The sequence below is a fragment of the Saccopteryx bilineata genome, chromosome 2, assembly GCF_036850765.1.
Source record: "Saccopteryx bilineata isolate mSacBil1 chromosome 2, mSacBil1_pri_phased_curated, whole genome shotgun sequence".
In the NCBI taxonomy this organism is placed as follows: domain Eukaryota; kingdom Metazoa; phylum Chordata; class Mammalia; order Chiroptera; family Emballonuridae; genus Saccopteryx; species Saccopteryx bilineata.
Window position 1 is genome coordinate 154,223,904 of NC_089491.1, and position 24,061 is coordinate 154,247,964.

General features: G+C 47.4%; 1 pseudogene; it reads left to right on the top strand.

Annotated features, from left to right (window-relative positions):
- Positions 1–588: 588 nt before the first annotated feature.
- On the top strand, positions 589–8,085 carry LOC136322355 (ATP synthase F(0) complex subunit C2, mitochondrial pseudogene; annotated as a pseudogene).
- The last annotated feature ends 15,976 nt before the right edge of the window (positions 8,086–24,061 follow it).

The following is a 24,061-nucleotide window of genomic DNA, read 5'->3' on the forward strand; positions in this document are numbered from 1 at the left end:
GATCTGGAAAACTGCTTTGATTCTTCTTTGAGATCAAGCTTTTCCCTCCCCAGGAAAATGCTAAAGGCCCTTGTTCTTTGATCTCACCAACACATAAAAAATGCTCAGAAGGTGCCTGGTGTGCAAGGTGTGGTGACACACAGACATGGGCCAGACCGACACTGTCAGCCTCTCCCCCAGGAGCGGATGAAACCAGTGGGGACAGACTCAGCTGCTCAGGGAACCTCAGGAGCGTCCCTGTCTGCTTCGGTCAGCACCTGAGCAGAGGGCGGGTGCTCCACGCTAAGGCTGGCCGTGAACTGATTTCCGCGGAGGACTCCTGCAGGGTGAGGTGTTGCATCCACAAATCCCTGCGGTGGAACAAGGCCAGCAGCTGCACTGCAAGTATGCAGGCGACCTTCCGTTCAAATGCACAGAGTGAGCCTGTGGAGAGGCAGGGAAGGCGGAGCCCAGATGGCCCGGGCAGCAGGAGGACAAGCAGAAGCAGCCCTGTGCCTGTCTCGAATTCTCTCCTGCCCAGTCCAGCTGACCTGGACCCTGGGAGACCATTCCAAACCCAGTCCTGGCGGGGCCCATCCTATAGTCGCCATGCCCTTCCTGACCCAACGAGCTGACCCCTACTCAGAAAAGGGACAGGTACGGCACGACTGCCATCAGGAGAGCTGCAACCTACACCCGCTTTACAGAACCAAATAGGGCTGAAATGAGCAACAGCCCTCCCTTCCAGAGGAGAGCCTCGAGTTTTGCAGGCATGATACCAAAACCTCTGCTTCCGTCCTGTCAAATGGGGTGAGCACAGTGCACACCCCAGAGGGTCTGAGAGGGTCATCTGAGTCCTTGCATGAAGTACTCGGTGCCTGCTGACAGCTGTGACTGTCCTAGGACGGCTGCAGCTGTATGAGTGCCGGCTGCTTCCTGCACCTGGAAGGCTCCGCCCTGCCCTGCAGCAACAGCAGGAGCGCTGGCAGGGCCTCCCTGTGTGAGTGAGTGTGTGTGTGTGTGCGCGCGCGCGTGTGTGAGTGTGTGTGTGAGTGTGTGGGTGTGTGTGTGTGAGTGTGTGTGTGTGTGTGTGTGTGTTGGGGGGGCGGGGCGGGGTGACACACAGCTCCGCGGGTCTGGGGATCCCTCTTCCCCTCCCAGACTCGCTCTGGTCGGCTCTCTTTCCCAGTGGCAGGAATGGAGATGGAACCAGTGCACTCTCTCACCCGTTTCTTTATACAGTGTGGATAATTTTCCACATTAAATAATTAGATGTAATAGCTAATACTACCCTTCCCACACAGGGCTTTATGCAAGTCAAATAATAATTATTATTTATGATTCATAGTAAGTTTTAAGCTCTCAAGTGCCAGGCAAGAAAGAAAGCTGTCACAGTGTTGCAACATTATGCAAATCCCTGAGTATGAGGGCAGGTGGGAGGACCCATAACAAAGCCCATGGACGCCTGTCTGCGTGCACTGCTCCAACAGGGACCCAGCGGGCCGTCCACAAATAAATAATAATCAGAGTAATGCCCATTCACCAATCAGGCTGCTGAGAAGCAGGCAGGAACCCCACCCACACAGGGTGCAGCTCTTGATCAGGGCTGAAGCCACTGGCGGAGGGTGGGCTGAGTAATTCCTTGTCACCCCTTGCAGCCTCCCTTCCTCCTCCTCCCCTTTCCTACTTACTGGAATGTGACATGTATATGTGCTGAGTCTCTGGGTCTAAGGGGTTCCACTGAGGTAGGAGACACTCATTTCTTAAGATAAACAATAGCCTAGTGCCCTGGTTCTCAGTGAGGGGAGTGCACTGCCCTCTAGGGGCAGTTTGGGAACCTGCAGGGCACCACTAGGATGCAGAGGGCAAAAGTGGCATGCAGGATTGAGTGGGAGGGGCCACCGGAGGCTAGCTTTAGTTGGCTTTTATTCAGGTGACATTTACAAAGCGCCTGTTGCTAATGGTGCCCCAGAGTTGGATCGGAGAGGCACAAAGATGAGTGAGAGCTGGTCCTGCTCGAGACGCTACAGGGCGTCGCTCGTTTCCTCATTTCCTCCTCCTTACCCTCACATCCACTTCACCACCAGATAGAGTCACCACCCTGCCCACCCCTCTACCGTCTAATGCTGTCCACTGCAGGCTGTACCTGCTCCCCCATCACTGCATTGTTCGTTCTTCAGGGGCGGTCAGCACGCTGGGTCAAGCCCATAATCAGATTGTATAGTGCCCCTCAAAGGTCCTGCTCCCTGTGGCTTCTGAGGGTGGTCAGGGTAAATCCGCACACCTGATAGGTCCCCACAGGCAGGTCTGCATGCGCGGGCCCTGCCACACCTCCTCTTAGCTCCTGGCTCTCAGTTCCCAGAAAAAGCTGAGCTCACCTCCACCTCAGGGTCTCTGCTCTTCTCTCTGCCTGAAATACTCTTCTCTGGTTCCTGTCCAACCTGCAGGGCTCAGTTTAACTGGCACCTTCCTGACCACTGTTTCGCAAACAGGTGCCTCTCCCCCCACAGCTCTCCCTGGGGTTCCCCATCACCCAGCAAGGCCCCTGCCCTGTTCTGCAACCTCTTTGTTTATTAGTGTCTCCTGCAGGACCCCATGAGCCCTAGAAGGATGGTACTGCTTGTCAGCATCATTCCTGAGCTGCTGTGTGACTACAGAAAGAAAAGATGGAAAGAGGAGTGCTAACGAGTGGAAATCACAGGGGGACACAGTCAATGCAGGGTAAAGGAGCATTCCCAACAGAGCTGCCTCTGGGATGAGAGAGTCTCTACAGCAGGGGTTGGGAAACATTTTGGCTGAGAGAGCCATGAACACCACTTATTTTAAAATGTAATTCCATGAGAGCCATACAACGACCTGTGTACGTTATGCATTATCCAATAAAAATTTGGTGTTGTCCTGGAGGACAGCTATGATTGGCTCCAGCCACCCGCAACCATGAACATGAGTGGTAGGAAATGAATGGATTGTAATACATGAGAATGTTTTATATTTTTAACGTTATTATTTTTTTATGAAACATTTGTCTGCGAGCCAGATGCAGCCATCAAAAGAGCCACATCTGGCTCATGAGCCGTAGGTTCCTGACCACTGCTCTACAGGCAGAAAGCAGGAAAATGTGGAGATTTCTGTGGTGATGAAAAATCAGTGATCATAACACTGTTTTCTAACATTAGTATTTTGACTCTTTTCCTTTTTCTCCAGTTCTGCAATGTTGCTGATTCATTCACTCACACATTCCTCTATTCAACTTTCAGAGAGTGTCTTACATGGCACAAAAAGTGCATACTGACCATTTCTGCCTTGGAGGAACTCAGCCATCTAATTTTTGGCTTTGCAACATGAAAGTCTTCCATTGCAAGTGCCTGTCCATGCGTGCGCGCAAGCACGTGCACAGCAGGGTATGCTAGGTTATTGTTTCTCTGTCCTGAGTCCACCTCTCAGGTGACTTTCCCATCTTTTTAAAGTTCCTGTCCATTTAGATTGGGAAAGGAAATTCAAAATGAACAGACCATTCCAGGGGAATATACAGGTGGAGGAGAGGGAGGTAGAGACAGGGGGCCTCAGAGGAGGCGAAGGGCATAGGAATGGAGTGACTATTATTCATGTCACAGAGTTGTTATTTGAGAATGGCTTGCTTTCATTTTGCATTTGATTTGCTCCTACTTGCTGAGGACCCAGTCAGTGCAGAGCAACACCTTAGCTTGTTCACGTTGTTCATTTCAATGGGGGTGTAGTTAAGAGAGCTTGATTTTGGATCAAAATCTCCCCCCAAAATCACAACAATGACAACAAAAACTGGCTCTTTGATTTTGGACACACAACAGTTTTTTTCTCCGAACTTCCGTTTCCTAAAGACCATTTTACTTGTCTTATGGACTAGGATAATAAATGAAAATGGCTGATTCTTCACACACAACAGATATTACCTCTTTCCCTCCTTGTTTCTGAGTGTTACTTAGTTCTGGGAATGGATTCAAAACTGGTTAATGGGTTCACTTATCACTTCTTCTTAAGTAGGAATAGCAGGTGTTCTAGGGATGAATGAGGTGGTGAACTGGGGGCTCTACAAGATCCAAGGGTGGGCCGGAGTTACGCAAACTGACAAGTCTAGGGCTCACCGCCTGCCTGTAGTCACCACTGTGTCCCTGGCACCAAGCACACTGCCTGGTATGTTGGAAGCTCCACATGGTGTGTGTGGGTTTTTGGTTAACTAGGCTGCCGCAAAACACTGGGCAAACAGCATGCAGGCAAAGAGGTCTTGAAATAAACAGTATAAAGACCGAGGAGAACTAGAGACAGACAAAGAGAGGTAATGATGGAAAACGGGGCTTACAGCTTGTGAAGCCCAATGATGGGTGGCACTGGTCACAGGAAAGGGTGGTAGTTTTAGACATCAGCAGCACAGTTCACGCTGTGTGTTAATGAAACCAAACATCAAGGATGCATGAAGACGAGGCTTGAGATTATATTACAGTGTGGGGCAGACATCTGGAGGAAGGGGCAGAAGACATGAGCCCAGGGTGCAAGCTGACTGAAGACAAGAATTGCAAAAGTGCCCAATTTAAAATGGAAATGAACAAGAGGGACATCGTAAGGCAGAAGGTAGAGTTCCTTCTGTGCTGAGTCAGAGAGCTGGTCACGAGCTCCCCGGGGCTGAGGGACCTTGTATGACACTTGGTCTGTCTGGAGCAGTCTCTTTAGGAGCCTTGGTGACTTTTCAGATACTGTTGTGCCCTGCCTGAATATGTATCCCCCACCACCATATTCACAAGCTGGAGTCCTGATGCCCAGTGGGGTTAGGAGGTGGGCAACTTGGGAGGTGATCACTTCATGAGAGTGACACTTTCAAGAGCGGGATTAATGTTCTTACAAAAGGGATTCCACAGAGATTCCTCTCACCCCTTCTGCCACGTGAGGACCAGCAAGAAGGTACTGGCTATGAACCTAGAGGAGAGAATGCAACCATGCTGGAGCCTTGATCTTGGACTTCCTGCTTCTAGAACTGTGAGAAAATAAATTTTGTTGTTTATATGTTAACCTGGCTGTGGTGTTTGTTATAGCAGTCTGGGTGGACTAAGGCAGGTATGAGCTCACTCGGTCTCACCACAGTCCGGTAAGCCACTTGACGGAGAAACTGAGGTGCAGGAGAACAGTGCATATAGGGAGCATATGCTCTACCTGCCCACCCCCAATGCATTCAAGGAGATGCTGAGGTGGAGGGGGGGGCTAGGTTCCCGGTTTTCAGGCTGCCAGAATTCTCTCTCTGTGCAATCTGGGGCAGTAGATGTTTGAGCAAAGAAATGGAGTAAAATTGCTTTGTTAAAAATGTAAAGCCTCACAGAACAATTGTATCATGCAGAAATATATAGCTAACTGAAAATTTTGTTACAAGAGCGGATTATTGGTGAATGGTACAGTGAAAGCCAGAGGTACAGCTGGAGAGAAAGTAGATCTTAGCAGGCAATGTAATTATCTGGAGAAAATGGCACCAAGTTTCTAAAAATTTTCAGCTTTCAAGGAGCGGCAACGACTCCAGTCTGGCATCCCTCTCTGCTCACCAGCTCGCTTCCTCCTTTCCTCTGCTGCTCTTTACTGGGCTCTAACGAAAACTCTCAGTAGCTCTAGGAGGAGTGGGTGGAGCGGCGTCTCTGCCGCCCATGCAGGGGGAGGCCGGGCCTGGTGGAATCTGGTCTGCAGGTCTTCTGGCCCCTCCGGTGCTGCACTGGTGGCATGTAGAGGACTCTGGTCCTGCCATTCTTCTCACTGCATCCGCCCAGCCCGCCCAGGGCCCTTCAGGCTCACTCTGGTGGCTGTTGCCAGACCTCCCTCCTATGCGGAACAGTGGCTTGTCTGACAGAGGTTCACGTGCCCCTTTCTCTTGTGCCTCTGTTTCTGTAGAGTAGGCAATTTTTCGGAGCCTATCCTTGGTATGGCCCCCACTGGCCTTCATTGGGGACCGAGGGCACATCTGATTTTGGAAGTTAATCAAAACCAGAAAGCTGCCTGACCGGGTGGTGGCACAGTGGATAGAGTGTTGGACTGGGATGCCGAGGACCCAGGTTTGAGACCCCGAGGTCGCCAGCTTGAGCGTGGGCTCATCTGGTTTGAGCAAAAGCTGACCAACTTGGACCCAAGGTCGCTGGCTCCAGCAAGGGGTTACTCGGTCTGCTGAAGGCCCACGGTCAAGGCACATATGAGAAAGCAATCAATGAACAACTAAGGTGTCTCAATGCGCAACGAAAAACTAATGATTGATGCTTCTTATCTCTCCGTTCCTGTCTGTCTATCCCTCTCTCTGACTCTCTCTCTGTAAAAACAAAACAAAACAAATAAACAAACAAAAAAGAACAACAACAACCAGAAAGCTGAGAAAATAAGGTGCCTGTCAGTAGACACTATAAAATGTTGGCCAAATCCTGCACATCTGGGGGCAGGTGGGAGGAGTCACAATCCCAGACAATTTAGATGGCTTGCTGTGAGGTGGGCTGGAACCTAGCAGTGGCGGCCAGCGGGCAGGTCAGGGCGAGGACCAGGTGCAGGGGGACGATGCAGATGGAAATCAGGGGGCCGCTTTGGAAGTAGTGTCAAAAATATGAGGCAGCAGGTCTCTGTCCAGCGGCTGGGGGTGCAAGCACAGAGTCTGCATCCTGGGGAAGCATCGATGAGAACCATGCAGGGGCTAGGGCGTACAGATTTGAGTTTCACTAAGGCACTAAAATGCTAATCTGGAACCCTAGTCAAAAGTCCAGTGGTCTGTGCTCACCAGGGACACACCCTCCCTTCGGCCACAGCAGCAACACCCCTCCAGACCACACCTGCCAGTGTTGCAGGAATGCAGGAAGCCACTCCCAGAGGACAAAAGATGCTCAGACAATTTGCTGAAGGAAAAGGGATTTATTTATCTGGAAGAGCAACGTGACCTAATAGGCTTCAAAACACGAGCTCCCTGAAGTCAGATTTCTTACCACTTGTATACTTTTTGTGTTCATGCACAGGGTATGTGATTCCTTTGTCTGTAAGCATACATAACCCTCCTGTCTCGGGAGGGAAAGGGGCATGAGGGGAGTTTCAGATCATTTGTCTTAACTATTTACAAATCCTGGTCTTGATTTGTGCTGCAAGTTGTCCCAGGAAGCTGATAAGGGAGCTATAATTCAATGGCGGACTCGGTCATTCCTGCAAGCTTTCTCTCTCCTCACTGGTGCTCTCTCTACCTTCCTCAGGGCCAGGTCAGGAACTGGGTGGAAAGGGGTTGCAGGGGAAGAGTCAGCACTTGCAGCTGACAAGACAGCAGGGGGACGTGGGGATGACTGGGAGAACCACTGGCTCAGGAGAAAAGTCACACGGGGGACTGGCAAGCGGCTGTCTCGCCCTGTCAAGAGGGCTTTCCCTCGTGTGAGCTGATCCCTGATAGAAAATCACCAGCTGCAGAGAGAGGAGGGAGGATGAGCTAAACCCTTCAGCCTGAGGAAGCAGGACAGACAGGGCAGCAGGAACTGAAAATGCCCCGAGGAGGCGGCCGTGCCCGGAGCCATGCTGCTCTGCGTGCCTGCGCAGGGGCTGGTGGCCGCCTGCCTCTGGAGAAATGTAAATTAATCAAGTCCTTAAAAGTTAAAAACCACCCCCACTCCTACCCCTCTCGGTCTTCTCCGCAGTGGGAGCAGCTCCTGCCACAGCCCCTCATCCCCTGGAAACGTACGCCTGCACCAGGTTTGTCTCAGCCCCTCCTTGGTTAGGAACACCTCCAGCTGCTGACCCGGTCACTGTCTGCAGTGGTGCTGAGCCGACCGGAGACACTGACAATGAGAGCCTCGGCCGCTGGGCAGCCCCACGTCCCCTGACCTCACTTACTTCCAGCCGCAGCTTCCAGACCAGCGCCACTTCAAGGGACGCTGATACAGCAGCCAAGTTCACCGGGGCTGGGGCTGCCACAGCGGGGCTGGCAGCTCTGGGGCTGGAATTGGGACTGAGTTTGGGAGCCTCAGCATTGGTTATGTCAGGAACCCTTCTATGAAGCAACAACTCTTCTCCTACGCCATTCTGGGTTTTGCCCTCTCAGAGGCCATGGGGTTCTTTTGCCTGATGGGGCGGGAAGACAAATAAATATTGTGTTAATAAGATGAAAAAAAAAGTTAAAAACCAATCCCTCAGCTGCCCCAGCCACATTTTAAGGGCTCCCTTAGGCACAGGAGGCCAGTGACTATCTCATAGACGGTGCACATGGGACATTTTAATTACTGCAGAAAGTTCCAAGAAATTGCTGATTGAGAGGCCTCATTTCATTTCCTGGGTCTGAAATGCCTCTGTCTAATTTGTCCTGCAATGTGGACTGGGAAAAAAGGCTGAGTTAGCTTTGGAGAAGGATCAGGGTGTATGGAGCCACCAGCTTTAAGAACACTCTGTCTTTGGGTGAGAAAATGAAAACCAGAGATAATGAACAAATAGGGGGGGCACTTAAGAGCTGGCTATTAAGGTCTGAGGGATGGTGGTGGTGTGTGGGGGGTGGGGGGCGAGGCAGGACAGCCTCAGTCAGCTATGGACAGAGGAAGGGAAGCTCGGGACCAAAAGAAACAGAGGCCCAGGTATGAAAGAGGGTAGGGAAGGGTGGCCACAGGGGGAAAAGGACACGTGTCTTAAAAACACCCAAACAATCCTGAGGACTCAGCAGAGTGTGGGCACTGCTTCTCAGTTTAAAAGGGAAAACCATTCCATGATTCCTGAAGGCCAGATCAACAGAGAGACGTTTCTGTGATGGCTGATATGATGACAACAGTATCCTTGTTAGTCTTTATCCCCACTTCATCCGCTTTGTTTTGATTTCATTGCAGCAACAAAGAGAAAAGCTGTGAGTATACTTAGAATGAGGAAATCTGAGGTTATTGTCAGGCGGGTGGGACAGACTCTGATTAGGACCCAGAAACATTTGTTTTATTACTGCTTCTTTTTAAACTTTAATAGTAATAATCTTCCTTATAATAATCCTACAAGGAGAGAGACTTGGTTTATTGCTGTCCTTTTTAAACTCTCATAAGAATAATCCTACTTATAATAATCCTACAAGGACAGAAACTTGTTTTATTGTTGTCCTTTTTAAACTCTCATAAGATTAATCCTCCTTAGAGAGTCTTGCATGGTGGACCTCCACACCTGGCTTGAACAACTATTGATAGTTTGCTCCCCTTGTTTCATTTACTTCCCCTGTCCCCATTTGTTAAAAAAGTGGATTATGTTAGCCTGCCCAGGTGGTGGCACAGTGGATGGAGTGTCGACTTGGGATGCTAAAGACTCATGTTTCAAACCAGAGGTAACCAGCTCAAGCGTGGGCTCACAGGCTTGAGCACAGGGTCACTGGCTTGAGCGTGGGATCATAGATATGACACCATGATGGCTGCCTTAAAGCCCAAGGTTGCTGGCTTGAGCAAGGGGTCACTGGCTTGGCTGAAGACACCACCTCCTGGTCAAGATATGTATGAGAAGCAATCAATTAACAACTAAAGTGCTACAACTATGAGTTGATGCTTCTCATCACTCTCTCTTATTGTCTGTCTATCTCTCAATAAAAATAAAATAAAATAGGACTAGTTTGAAACAACTGCTAAATATTTTAGACTCCAACTATAAACATTTCAGCATTTTAAAAATAGAACCACAATGATATCATTCTACTAACAAGATTAACAAAAACTACTTAAAATCATTTTGTTCCCAATCCACATTCAATATTCCCCAATTTTCTAAAAATAATGTCATTTTAGAGTTTATTTTTTTTCATGCAGGATCAAGATAAAATCCTCCCATTGCATTTGGCCAATTATTTCTTTGTCTTTGAAATTCTGTAGCTGTTTCCTCCCAGGAAGGTTTTAAAACTTCAAAAAGCTTCATGGCCCACACCTTGAAACACCCTTCCTGCCCTCTGTCCAAGCCCTGGGAAGCCCCACCACATTTCCTTGCAGAGGGAGGTGAGGGAATGGAGCGATCCCTGGACAAAAGGCAGGACATCAGGCAGTGGCTGCCAGCTCCGGGCAGAGAATCCAGCAGAGGACCGGTGGGGGGAGAGCAGAAGGAAAATAGAAGTGCTTGCAAATGCAAAAGGTTGCCAGCCACCCAAGTTGGTTTCCAACCCAAATGCAGCCTAATCTAAACGGGGAAATGCCAGTAAAACCCACTGTTCCTCTATTGGGTATAACTGACTGCAAGCCTGAAGCTGGTGACAATACCTTCAGTTGTAGGTAAAGGAAGGCAAACCCAGGGTGGCAAGGATGTGGGGTTTCACAAAGCAGAGGAGGGAATCCTGAAGGGAGGCCAAAGGGACTCTGACATTCAAACCCTCCCTAAGGAAACTGCAGCCAACTGACATACCAGGTCGATTCAAGATGAGAACAATGAGCCGGTACTAGCTCTTTTTTGTTTTTAATCGTAAGAGGCCTGAAAGCCTGTTACAAAGTGACAAGTTGGACATCTGTGGTGGCAGCTGTCCTTGTACTCAGCACTGCCTCCTGAGTAAGGACAAGACAGATTTGGAATTTACTATTATTACTTAGTGTGCATAATGCTGCAACATGTTATACTAAGAAATTATATAAAGTTAGTAATGATTTTACAACATAGGATATAATAAAGCCTCCAATGTATACTGAATCCATCTTCCAAAGGACACAGAAGGACTACACAAACATGATTGAGTTCATCTTACAGTGTCATTGCGAGCAAAGGAGAGCAGAGTTTTACCCAAACGATAATTGGTAATGTGTAAGTACAGAGACTGGAGACGCTGAGCAGCGCAAGGCCCTTGGAGAGAGAAATTCGAACCACTGGTCCCTAACACATGGCTACTTTCCTGTGGCTTTAGAATTCGGGTCCTTGCCCCCAGCCTGCCCCCAGGGATAAGCAGTGGAGCTGTACCTGTAGTTTCTGGGTTGGGGTAGACACTCTTATCCTCATTCTCATTGGGCTGGAGGTCATCCATGTTGATCTAGGCAGCCAAGGGAGGGAGAAAGAAGAATCCGGTTAGATACGTTCCAAATTTTAGAGGCTTGGAGTAGCTTTGAAATAGCGGCACAGTCAGTGACCCAGCTGCTGACTCAAAAATATATATGTCCTCGTTCCTTTGCACAGACCCTGGCATCGTTAAGAGAAGTCTGGGATTCAACCACGCTGCCCGCTCTTCACAGACCTGCTTTCCTGCTCCACCGTCACTGACCCTAGTCCACCGAGTCTCTTTCCTTCCTTGCTTTTTCCCACAGACATCTGGCCTGGGGAGACCATGCCCCCTCCCCCAGCTCTGGAAGTAGATGGCCCTCACCTTGGTGGTGGCTGGGGACTCTCCGTCAGCTGTAATGGACTTCAGCTCAATTTTCTCATAATGTAACTAAAATTTTAGAAGTCTTGAGAGCTAAATTTGAAAATCTAATAGAACATTAAACACTTTCGTGTGTCAATATTTCAATCTGCTAAAGCTCAGGGCAGAGTGATTACAATGTAGTACTGATTTTTTAAAAGATCTTTTTTTATGGGTATTTAAATTTTATTTAAGTGGCAATATTGGAACTTTTGTTACTTTGGCCAGTTGTTAAATTGGAGCTGAAATCCATATATTAGGAAATATACACACACTATTAAACAGCATCCAATCTTTTTTGTTGTTGTTGATCTAAAAAAGGGTGCCAGTCCTCTCTGAGAACTTGAGGCACCTTGCTGGTCTCCAGAGCCACACCAGCAGTAACCCATTGCTGAGCATGTTTTTGATCATGTGGGATTGTTGGGCAGCAAACAACAGCTGTGGAAGTCACATCTAACGTGGGAGACTGCAAGTGGCAGAACCCTTTGCAGTTCCAGGCTTAGCAAAAGGCTAAGTTCTCCCAGCAGCTTCCCTTCCAACGTGCCCTTCCTCTTACTCTTTGTTCAGATGTTGGTTGATTTCACATATGCATGGTGGGGGGATTCCTGTTTACGCCTTAAGAGAATTCCTGTTTTTGCCTCAGATGTGTGACTTTGTATTGAACAATTTTCTCCTCCTTGATCTCTTCCACCATTGGCTTCTCTACCACCTTCTGTTTCTTTTCTGGGCTGGCGGTCCTGGCCAGTCAGCAGGAGAGAAGAGATACGGGAATGTTTACTGGAGGGATGGGAACAGGGCTAGGGAACTACCCTGTTGTCTGCTGGAGACCAGTGGGAGGGACTCCCTGTGCCCGTGTCCATCTTCCTTCACCCAGGGCACATGCCTCGGGCCAGGTGTTCGCAAAGTCTCCTGGGCTGGGCCCAGGACCCAGGCACCTGGCTACACCTTGCTCTTCCTGGTGTTCAGTGGGCCTCCCCCGGCCTTTGTCTGCCTCAGAGAAAGGTTCTGGGTCTCATTCAGGATAGGCTCCTGGAGAAATCTGCTCAGCACCCAGCAGGTAGGTGGCCTGTGACAGTCTCATTTAGACAATGAATGACAGGAGACAATGTAGGGCCCTGTTTTGCCTTCAAACCAGTGAGGAGGGCACTCTCTTTCACCTGGAGTTGCTCTTCTCCTCTGAGAGGCTGCCTCCCACCTCCCATCCATGACTCCCTCATGTATGACGACCTCTTTTCTCAAAAGGGAACCCCCGAACTTCCTAGACAGGTGGGGAAAGGCAATAGCTTCACAAAGACTGTAATTCCTGAAGGCCCCCACCGTAGAGCCATCTCTCGGAACTAGGGGAGAGGACAGATTACTCCAGAAAGTCCCAAACCCAGTGCCTTTCTGGGCTGACAGAGGCCGTGCCCACACCTGTCTTCACCACCAGTGGGAATGGCATTCCAGAACTGGTCCCTAGGGTCCCGGGCTGGGTCAGCTTAGATGGTTACCTGGCCAGCTTCTTTCTCTCCTTCTCTTCTTCTTCCTCCTTTTGGGCAGATGTGAGGCTCTCAGCATCAGCCAGGTTGTCCACAGCAATGGCCAAGAACACATTCAGTAGGATATCTGTTTGTGTCCATTCTTAAAGAAAATGACCCTTGGCCTTGGGGTTTTTGGTGGGCCTAGGGGGACATGCAGGGAGGGTGCAGGACATGTAGGGGTAGAGTTCCCCACAGAGACAGCTCACCAGTGACTCACTTTGAGGGGTGCTGAGCTCGGGTGCCTGTCCTCCCTCCATCCTTTTCTCTCCTCATCACCCTACTAGCTACCTGGAGTTTCCTAAGGGGTTGAAAGGAGGCCAGTGTTCAGGCTAGAGTCGGAGGGAGGGTGGCAGTGAGCCTTGCCTTGCTCTTTAATTGCTGGGAGCCAGTCTCTCCCCTGAAACTGGCCGTAACTGACATTAAACAGCACCGTCTCTAGCAGAATGCAGAAAGCACTTTGGAGCTGCTCATGGTGACTGGGCACTGAGGAGGCCGCCTGACGGTTCTGCCAACTCTTTTTTTTTTTTTTTTTTTGTATTTTTCTGAAGCTGGAAATGAGGAGAGACAATCAGACAGACTCCCGCATGCACCTGACCGAGATCCACCCTGCACGCTCACCAGGGGGTAACGCTCTGCCCACTAGGGGGCGATGCTCTGCCCCTCCGGGGCGTCGCTCTGCTGCGACCAGAGCCACTCTAGCGCCTGGGGCAGAGGCCAAGGAGCCATCCCCAGCGCCCGGGCCATCTTTGCTCCAATGGAGCCTCGCTGCGGGAGGGGAAGAGAGAGACAGAGAGGAAGGAGAGGGGGAGAGGTGGAGAAGCAGATGGGTGCTTCTCCTGTGTGCCCTGGCCGGGAATCGAACCTGGGACTTCTGCACGCCAGGCCGACGCTCTACCGCTGAGCAAACCGGCCAGGGCCTCTGCCAACTCTTAACATGAGCCTGCCCATCCAGAGACCCCGTGGAGGGTCCAGGGTAGCTGGCTACAGCTTGGTAACTCGTAATCAATCCTAGTGGCTGCTTGCCCTTTCCGGCTCCCCCCACCGCAGCCTTGAAGAGAAACACTGTGGGTCAGAGCTCCAACGTGAAGGGAAGGACAGGGCGGAGGGTCTAATGGGGTTCAGCGTGACCTCCTTCCCCAGGCACCCAGCAGTCACACCACTTCACACGCCCAGAAACCACAACCCAGGGGGCTTGTCCAAAATGCTTCTGGAACCTGCCCTTGGGCCTTACCCTGTTAAACCTCGCAAGTACCCTTAAGTAGTAAGTGCTGTTACTTGACCACAGAAGTGTGTGCAGGTGCCAGCAGGGGTCACCCAGCCGGTCTGGGGGCCGGGGCCCATGCCTGCAGCACTCCATTAGCTGTGATGGAAGCCCGAGTCTCAGGCCGGAGCTGCTTCTATGTTACCACCCACCTCTGCACATCACCGCACAGGTTTACAACCAGGGGAGAGAACAGCGCCTGCATTTGAGACCTCACAAGGATTGTCCATGGATCAGCCAGGTCTGCTTGGTGGAGCCCATCCAGCTCTGTCTGTGACTGAAGTCCCAGAGAGTGGCTTCAAAGGGAGGGGCACAGACAGAAAGCCGGGAAGAGAGATGATGGTCATTTCAGGGGTGACGTTCAGTCAACTAAGACACCTACTCCCTGCAGGGGTCCCCAAACTTTTTACACAGAGGGCCAGTTCACTGTCCCTCAGACTGTTGGAGGGCCGCCACATACAGTGTTCCTCTCACTGACCACCAATGAAAGAGGTGGCCCTTTTAGAAGTGCGGTGGGGGGCCAGATAAATGACCTCAGGGGGCCGCATGCGGCCCGCGGGCCCGCCGGGCCGTAGTTTGGGGACGCCTGCTAGAGGCTGGGTAGCTAGGGCCCAGAGCGCCTAAATCTAGGTGGGTTCACACAGCAATCTGAGTGTCTGCACAAGTCACCGCCAGGGGGTGCTGTTCACCTAGATGATGACCAGGATGCCCCTCCTGTAGTCAGGCAAGTCTGTAGCCAGATCACAGGAGGATGAACTCACACCCACTGATGCCCACAACTCCTGGCTTCCTCCACCAACACCCACCTCCAGCTCGGGAGATTCGGGGCTAAGAGCTTTTTTCTCCCCCAGAACATGGCTTTCCATTTGCCTGGGGGGCCCTGCGGACGTGCAACTACAGTTTTCAGTCCAGAGTTAGGACCTGTGGGCACACATATTTGGCATCGTGCTGCAAGTTGAGGGAGTAATGGGGGGAAGGGCTGGGAGGCAGGAGCAAAGGATACAGTTTCCGCAGATGAAGAGGATGATGAAGTAAATACAGACTAACATCCCTGGAAAAGAGGGGCCGCCATAAGCCATGATCCCATCATACATCACCGAATTCCAGTCCTCCCCGGTCAGGATCTGAATGACACATTCCCACCAATAAGGGACACAGTGTTAGACCAACAGCAAACCCCAAGACTCCCCTACCCTGCCCCAATCTGCCAACAAGAACGCCTGAAGTCTCTTTCCACCCCCTATCCCTCCTCCTGGCCCCCAGCGCTCCTCCCCGGGACTCTGAGCTATGGACCTGGCAAGTCAACCCTGCCCTCAGGCAAGGTGCGTGGCCACTGGCACACTGTTATTTGAGAAGTGCCCGAAAGGGCCTCCTGGCTAAAGGATCTGCTACTATCCACATGTGGTGCACGAGATGGCCACCCTGAGCCATTCCTGGGTTAAGGCTTCAGGTCCCCTTCACAAACGTGACAGTGTTCATGAGAGAAGGCACTACCCAGTTCTCTCCAGACGTGAGTCACCTGGCTCCCACCTTTAACGTTTTTTGGCAACATCCATATTATTATTCATTTTTATCTGTAAATCAAGCTACTTTTAAACTGAAACAAGTGCTACTTTAGCTTTGCCCTAAGCCAAAATATCTATGAAATCACAAAGCTGATGGGCTAGTTATGTTTTTTCAAGGGACAAGTGTGGTGGATAGGGAACATGGAGCTCCATCCTCTCCTCCTCCAACAGAGCCGTCTGCTCTTATTTGTTTATATTTTGAGCTTCCATGCAGAATGTATTTGAATAAATGGTCCCATGGCTGAGAAAGAGCCCTATTTTCAACCTCTCAGTTAGATCTTTTTTTTCCAGTGGTCCCCCAACAGTGAAATTCCATGGGGGACTGTGGGTAGGGGAAACTGTCGAAGGGCCTCAAGGTTCTCCTGGGCATGGACACTCCATGACTGATCTAGCTGGCTTTGGCTGCCCGGTGCAAGGGTGAAACATCCCTCCACCTTGCCCACATGACTCTGATCCTTCCTCCTGCTCCCCCCCCCCCAACTCAATCACCCTCCTGGTCACAATCCCAGCAGAGGACCTTTGGGCTTAAGCCAGAGACCATGGGGTCACATCTATGATCCTACGCTCAAGCCAGAGACTCTCACTCAAGCTGGGGAGTTTCTGCTCAAGCCAGATGAGCCCACACTCAAGTCGGCGACCTCGGGGTTTACAATCTGGGTCCTCCGTGTTCCACCCAATCTGACTCTATCCACTGTGCCACCGCCATGTCAGGCGTAAAGGGAATTAACTGACTCACCATTAATGGATCAGGATTCCAGCTTCATTTTTCTACAACTGTCTGGACTCTATTCAGTCTCCTACCCACAGTGGACAGCCCTGCATGGCCAGGCTGGGGGCACAACCAACCTTAAGATGCTAAATTTAAGCCCCTAAATTTGTGGGATTTTGTTATACAGCAATAGAAAACCAACACAGTGACTTCAGGGCCCCCAGCATTATACAAGAGCTGGCTGGTTTCAGTATCCTCTCTGTGGAGACATGCTTTGCTTCCGCCCCCCAAAACAATTCTTTGCTTTCTTTGAGCTTCTGGCCCAGCCACAGTCTAAGCTGGTTGTCCAAGTCTTAGCAGAGAGTGCCAACGAATGAGGCTACTGCTGCTTTTACCTCTCCTCTCCAGAGAGGAAAGCCCTGGAAAGATGTTCATTGTCCTGAATGACTCGTCCAGTTCTGCACTGGTGTCATCAAGGTGGAACCAGAGGTCTCAGCATCTTCATATGCACGTACTACTTTGTAAATTCACTACCTTGCAAAGCTCACCCCCCCCCCCCCAGCAGGAACAAAGTCTGGCAACTGGAGCTGTTAGGTGCCGCCTTTGACTCTCATTCTGGACTGGGCATCTTCGTGCAGGGCTCTGTGAGGGCCTTGTGAGGCCTCCTCTGAGTCTCAGCTGGGCTTGTGGGGAGACCACACCTTGTGTGTGAGGCTTTGCCCAGTGCGTGCTTACACTTGAGTAGAAGAGGTGTCACTCACCATACCTGCTGAACACTTTAGGGGTAATCAGAACCAATTGTTGCTGTGTGCCCAGTGCCTAGAACATTTTTTAGTACATAGCAGGGACTCAATAAGTGCACTTTGGACAAAAGGAATATGACCATGAGCTCTCAAAGACCCTCATTGATGTTTCTCAGGCTTGTGGGTGGCGGTGATAATCTCCTCAACCAGGTTCACAGACAGTCAAAACTCAAGGTCTGGTTTTTATCACAGTAAACTTTTCTTAAAAAAAATTTTTCCCAATCACAGTTGACATTCTATATTAGTTTCAGGTGTAGAACATAGTCACTAGACATTTATATAAGTTATGCGATGATCTCCTGATAACTCTAGTACAGTACTCACCTGGAACCATACTTAGCTCTTACAATAGTATTGACTATGTTTTCTATGCTGTGCTTTACATACCTGTTACTATTTTTTTTTAATTTTTTATTTATTCATTTTAGAGAGGAGAGACAGAGACAGAGACAGAGAGAGAGAAGGGGGAGGAGCAGGAAGCATCAACTCCCACATGTGCCTTGACCAGGCAAGCCCAGGGTTTTGAACCGGTGACCTCAGTGTTTCCAGGTCGACACTCCATCCACTGCGCCACCACAGGTCAGGCAACCTGTTACTATTTTGTAACTGTCAATATGTGCTTTTTAATATTGTCTCCTTTTTAACCTATCCCTCAAACCTCCTTTCATCTGGTTACCATCAGTTTGTTCTCTGTATCAGTGAATCTATTTCTCTTTTGTTTATTTTGTTGTTGTTGTTTTAGATTCCACATATAAGTGAAATAACACAGTATTTGTCTTTTTCTGTCTGACTTGTTTCATTTAGCGTAATGCCCTCTAGGTCCGTCCACGTTGCTGCAAATGGTAAGATTTCATTCTTTTATATGACCTAGTAGCCTTCCATTGATATATGTACCACATCTTCTTTACTTAGGCATCTGTTAATGGGCACTGGAGTTACTCTCATTTCTTGGCTACTAGAAATAATGCTGCAATAAACATAGGGGTGCATATATCTTTTTCAGTCAGTATTTTGGGTCTCTTCAAATATATACCCATAAGACTCTTATGATAAGAGGAATCACTAGGTGATAGAGCAGTTCTATGTTTGATCTTTTGAGGACCCGCCATACTGTTTTCCATAGTGCTGCACCAATCTGCATTCCTAGTAGGTGCATGAGGTGTTCCTTTTCTTTCTTCTTTTCCTCCCTCCTTTCCTCTCTTCCTCCCTCCCTCTCTTCCTTCCTCCCTCCCTTCCTCCCTGCTTGGGATGGAGACCATGGAGGGGAAGAGTTTTGAGTGCTGGTTACCATTTATTGACAGTTATACTTCAGCCTGGGATGAATCTGTACACATCAGCACTGTTGTGAGGACTACTGTAGCTGTTACTGTTGGGTAATTTTAAGTTGCCTTCCTAGAGGAGCATTACTGAAACAAATGACTGTATCTCTGTCATGGTGGTTGTGTTGGCAAAAATTAACAATGAAGATAAGATTCTCGGTTGTTCTTCCTTCTGCTTCTGGAAACTGCCCACCCGCCCCCACACCCTGGGAGTTGCAAGGGAAGCAAAGAGGCCATCTGTGGTGTGACTGCAGTCATCACCTGGTTGTGAGACAGGTATGTCATTCTTCATACACATTTGCTGTGATGCTGAACTATAGGTTTTCCAGAAGGGGAAGCTGGGAGAGTAAGTATGGGTGAAAAAGAGGAGTGTAATTGTTATTTAAAGAACGCTTCTCTTTCATTTTACTTGTTAGGGATGCAAGAGTCTCACACACATGGTTGGACAGGTATCGCACTTTGGAATAACCTGAATAAATAAAAATACTTTTTGATTTTTTTTTTTACATTATGTTTTCTCTTTCTCCACATCCTTATCAACACATGATATTTGTGGGTTTACTGACAATAGCCATTCTGGCAGGTGTGAAGTGATATCTCATTTTGGTTTTAATTGGCATTTCTCTGATGATTAGTGATATAGAGCATCTTGTTATATGTCTATTTGTCTATATGTCTTCTTTGAAGAAGTGTGTATTTGGGTCCTCTGACCACTCATAAATTAGATCAGGATTTTTAAACTTTTTAAAGAATTTTTATTTGTTTTTTGGTGTTGTCTGAGTTCTTCATAAATTTTGGATATTAACTTGTCAGGAGCCGATCAACGACTGCTGGCTGACAAGGTCACAGCAGGAGAAGACCCACAACTGCTGGCTGACAAGGTCACAGCAGGAGAAGACCCACAACTGCTGGCTGACAAGGTCACAGCAGGAGAAGACCCACAACTGCTGGCTGACAAGGTCACAGCAGAGAAGACCAATGGCTGCGGGGTGACAAAGTCACTGCAGTGAAGACCAATGGCTGCGGGTTGACAAAGTCACCACAAAGGAAAGGCACAACGATACTTCCCCCTTTAATCTTTTGAATTAATCTGGCCTTATATTCCCCCCTTTTTTGGGTGTGTGCTATTTGTAGCACAGGGATAATAGTACCATGCTTTCCCTGTAGATTTGTAGTAATTTCTTTGGAAATGAGACAGAAGGTGTAAGTTCCACAGAAAAGCCTGTAAGCCCCTTGAACTGGGCTCATAAACATAAGAGGCTGGCTATGATATCCCTCATAAAGGGTTAAGTTTGTAGGAGAATTTCTTCTTATTAATCATGTTAGAAAGAATAAAGTTAGAACTTAACTAGTGTATGAATATAGTAAATGAATAAAGTTTAACTAGACATTAGAATCTTAGGTAAAGTGTAGTGGAGTGGCCTGTTGCGTGGCCTTGGATAGGAGTGCAGCTGGCAAGTAAAGACTGTTTTGTTAAAAGACTTGTTTTGTCACTGAAGGCAGTTGCTGGGCTTTTCTCAGTAAAACATTCTCATGAGATTTTTGTATTTTCCAAGAATAAGGAGAGGAATGTGGTGGGATTCATAGCAGCAATAGCAACTAATGCCTTCTGATATTATGTTGCTACTAGCTATCTTGCAAATGCACTCTATGTATCTTTAAGTAAAAGTTACTCTTAATACTATGTTAGTTTCTTAAATAGCAAGCCTTTTGTAGTCTTGTGGGAAAAGAATTAGGACACTGCATGAACTCAAGGCCATTTGCCTGAGCAAGCGGTGGTCCTTTTGCTAGTCCTTGATGATTTCGTCTGCTATCTCTTTCTGCGCCCTTGACTCACAACAACAGTAAAATAGAGTTATTAATTAGTACTAATCTTTTGGAAGTTTGTACAGATATTGTTATTACTATTCAAGTTATTGTATAACTATTCAAGTTATTGTATAACTGTACTTTGAATGACTTACCACCTGACTTGTAGCTTATAGATATGAATTAACTGTTATCTGGAAATATGTAACCATAGTGAAACTAAAACAATGATGTATTCAAAATACCATGTGATTGTAACTTAGTGTGTGTGCATAAAAAGTAGTGTTAGACCAGCCATTGGCGGAGATGCCTGGCAGTAAATGCTAACTAGAGAATAAAGAGAAAGAAAAGAATTCGGTTCTCTCACTCGATTTCTCTGACGCCGTCTCCTCCTGTGGGACCCCTGGATTCCCCCCGGGGCTGGACCCCGGCATTAACTGCTTATCAAATGTATCATTGGCAAATATCCTCTTCCATTCAGTAGGTTGTCTTTTCATTTTGTTGATGATTTTCTCTGCTGTGCAAAATCTTTTTAGTGTGATACTGTCCCATTTGTTTATTCTTTCTTTTGTTTCTCTTGCTCAATGAGATATGTCAGAAAAATATTAAGAAAAATGTCAGAAATTTTACTGCTTATGGTTTATTCTAGGAGTTTAATGTTTGGAGTCTTACATTTAAGTCTTTAATCCACTTGAGTTTACTTTTGTACATGGTGTAATAGGTGATCTAGCTTTATTATTTTACATCTGTCTGTCCAGTTTTCCCAACACCATTTGTTGAAGAGACTGCCATTACTCCATTGTTATGTTCTTACCTCCTCTGTCATAGATTATAGACCATATAAGTATGGGTTTATTTCTGTGCTCTTGATCCTGTCCCATTGATCTATATGTCTGCTTTTAAGCCAGCATTATGCAGTTTTAATTCCTATAATCAAACAGTATAGTTTGATATCAGGTACCTCCACTTTTGTTCTTTTTTTCCCTCAAGATTGCTTTGGCTATTCAGAGTCTTTTGTGGTTCTGTATAAATTTTAGGATTATTTGTTATACTTCTGTAAAAAATGTCATTAGTATTTTAATAGAGATTGCATTGAATCTATAGATTGCTTTGGGTAGTATGGATATTTTAACAATGTTAATTCTTCTTATCCATGAGCAAGTTATATGCTTCCATTTATTTATATCTTCTTCAATTTCCTTCTTCATTGTCTTATAATTTTTGAGTACAGGTCTTTAACCTTCATGGTTAAATTTATTCATAGGTATGTTTTTGATGCTATTACAGATGATTGTTTTCTTATTTCTCTTTCTGATAGTTGGGTGTTGTTTTTTTATATAATTTATATAAGAGTTCATTTGAGCCAAACCGATAATAACATATGCCAGAGAGCAAGATCTCAAATGATCTTGATAGTTGGTTATTGATGTATAAAAATGCAATTGATTTCTGAATATTAATGCTGTATCCTGACACTTTACTGGATATAGTAGTTTTTTTTGTCGTTTTTAGTATATGTGTTGATGAGATGAGCATGTTCAAGTAGCTTTGTTTTGGTAAAATCTTAGGGTTCTCTCTACTTAAGAGCATGTTATCTACAAATGATGAATGTTTTGGTTTTTCTTTCCAAATTTGGATTGTTTTTATTTCTTCTTGTCTGATTGCTGTGCTTAAGACTTCTAAGTTTATGTTGAGTACAAGTGCTTAAAAGCATGGCCTTAAACAGACATCCTTGTATTGTTTCTGATCTTGAGGAAAAATGCTCTTTTCACTGCTGAGTATTATGCTAGCTGTGGGTTTGTCATACATGACAATATTTATGAAGAGGTATGCTTTATTTATTTTCATTGCATTGAGAGCTTTTATCATAAATGGGTGCTAGATTTTTTAAATAATGCTTTTCTGCATCTATTGACATGTTCATATCATTTTTATCTTTTCTTTTGTTTATTTGGTGTATCATGTTAATTGATTTAAAGATATCAAACCAACCTTGCCTCCCAGGAATAAATCCCACTTGATCATGGTATATGACTTTTTCAATGTATTGCTGAGTTTACTTTTTTTTTGAAAGAGAGAAATGGAGAGAGAGAGAGAGAGAGAAATAGACTTCAGTTTTGCTTATTATATGGAGGCTGAAAAAATAAAGTATAAGATATTGTCATGTACATATACTGACTTTTTACCATGCAGTGATCCAGTCCATTAGTAACTGGGGCCCAGTGAACATCCGATACTGTGACAAACCAGACAGATAACCATGTCTGCCTTGAGGGGAGGAAGGAAATGAGAAGCAGGCCTAATGTTAGGAGAGGAGTTGAAGGTCAGGCCAGACTTAAAGAGTTGACCCACAAGTCATAAAGCAAGAGTGAGGCCCTAAGCACACACAAGGGCTGACTCACTCTGGTGGCATGCTCCCATAGTTGTGTTTCATTCCTGCCACCGGCTCCACCAACACTCCTTTTACTCCCATTCAAGAAAGCATAGCAAAATCCAAGACAGAGTAACTTCGTTATAAGTTAAATCTTGAATCTGTTCTAGCTGATTATAAAAGTGGGATTTGCAGCCATTGGCACTTCAATAATAATTGGTAACAAATGACGTCTTGCAAGTAGCTGTCATCTGCTTATGGTTTGAGACCTGTGGGGCAGGTCCTGGTGGAGCCTACCTCGACCTGCGCCAGGAGCTGGGGTAAGCTGCAGTTAGCAAGGAGGTTGGTCCTCTGCCGCTCTCTCCAGCCCTGCCCTCCTCTCTTCTTCCCATGCAACCCTAGACTCCAGAGCTCAGGGTCCGGGCGGTGGGGCAGGGTAGAGGGAGGGTTAGCAGTGAAGGAGCGAGTTTGGCTAATGTATATTTCCTGGAATGGACTCAATAATTCATGGGGAGAGGAGAGAGGATTTCTGTTTTTATTACTGAATATAACTAAGACACATGAACTTCTGGGACAAATTATTTTTATACAGGGAATTATTCTGGAAGCTTTGTCTGAGTCAGTTTAATAACCTAAAAAAAAGAACTGTATTTTTATATTCTTCCAAGTATTTTAATATACATTATCTTTTTTTTTTTTTTTTTTCTGAAGCTGGAAACGGGGAGAGACAATCAGACAGACTCCCGCATGCGCCCCACCGGGATCCACCCGGCATGCCCACCAGGGGCGACGCTCTGCCCATCAGGTAGCGATGCTCTGCCCCTCCGGGGTGTCGCTCTGCCGCGACCAGAGCCACTCTAGCGCCTGGGGCAGAGGCCAAGGAGCCATCCCCAGCGCCCGGGCCATCTTTGCTCCAATGGAGCCTTGGCTGCGGGAGGGGAAGAGAGAGACAGAGAGGAAGGAGAGGGGGAAGAGTGGAGAAGCAGATGGGTGTTTCTCCTGTGTGCCCTGGCTGGGAATCGAACCTGGGACTTCTGCATGCCAGGCTGATGCTCTACCACTGAGCCAACCGGCCAGGGCCTCTTTGTCAACTTTTGAACATTTTTCTGTTAACCTTTTCATTGGAAGAGAGAGGTGGATAATGAGATTCATGTTGAAATAAGGTTAGAAATTATCATTGTATTCAGATTTCCCACACTCTCCTCAGCTTTTCCCCCTTTGGAGTATAAGATGATAATTTGAACCTGGCCCATGGTGGTGCAGTGGATAAAGCATCAACTCGGAATGCTGAGGTCGCTGATTCAAAATCCCGGGCTTCTCCAGTCAAGGCACATACGAGAAGCAACCAGTGAACAATTAATGTGAAACAACTGTGAGCTGATGT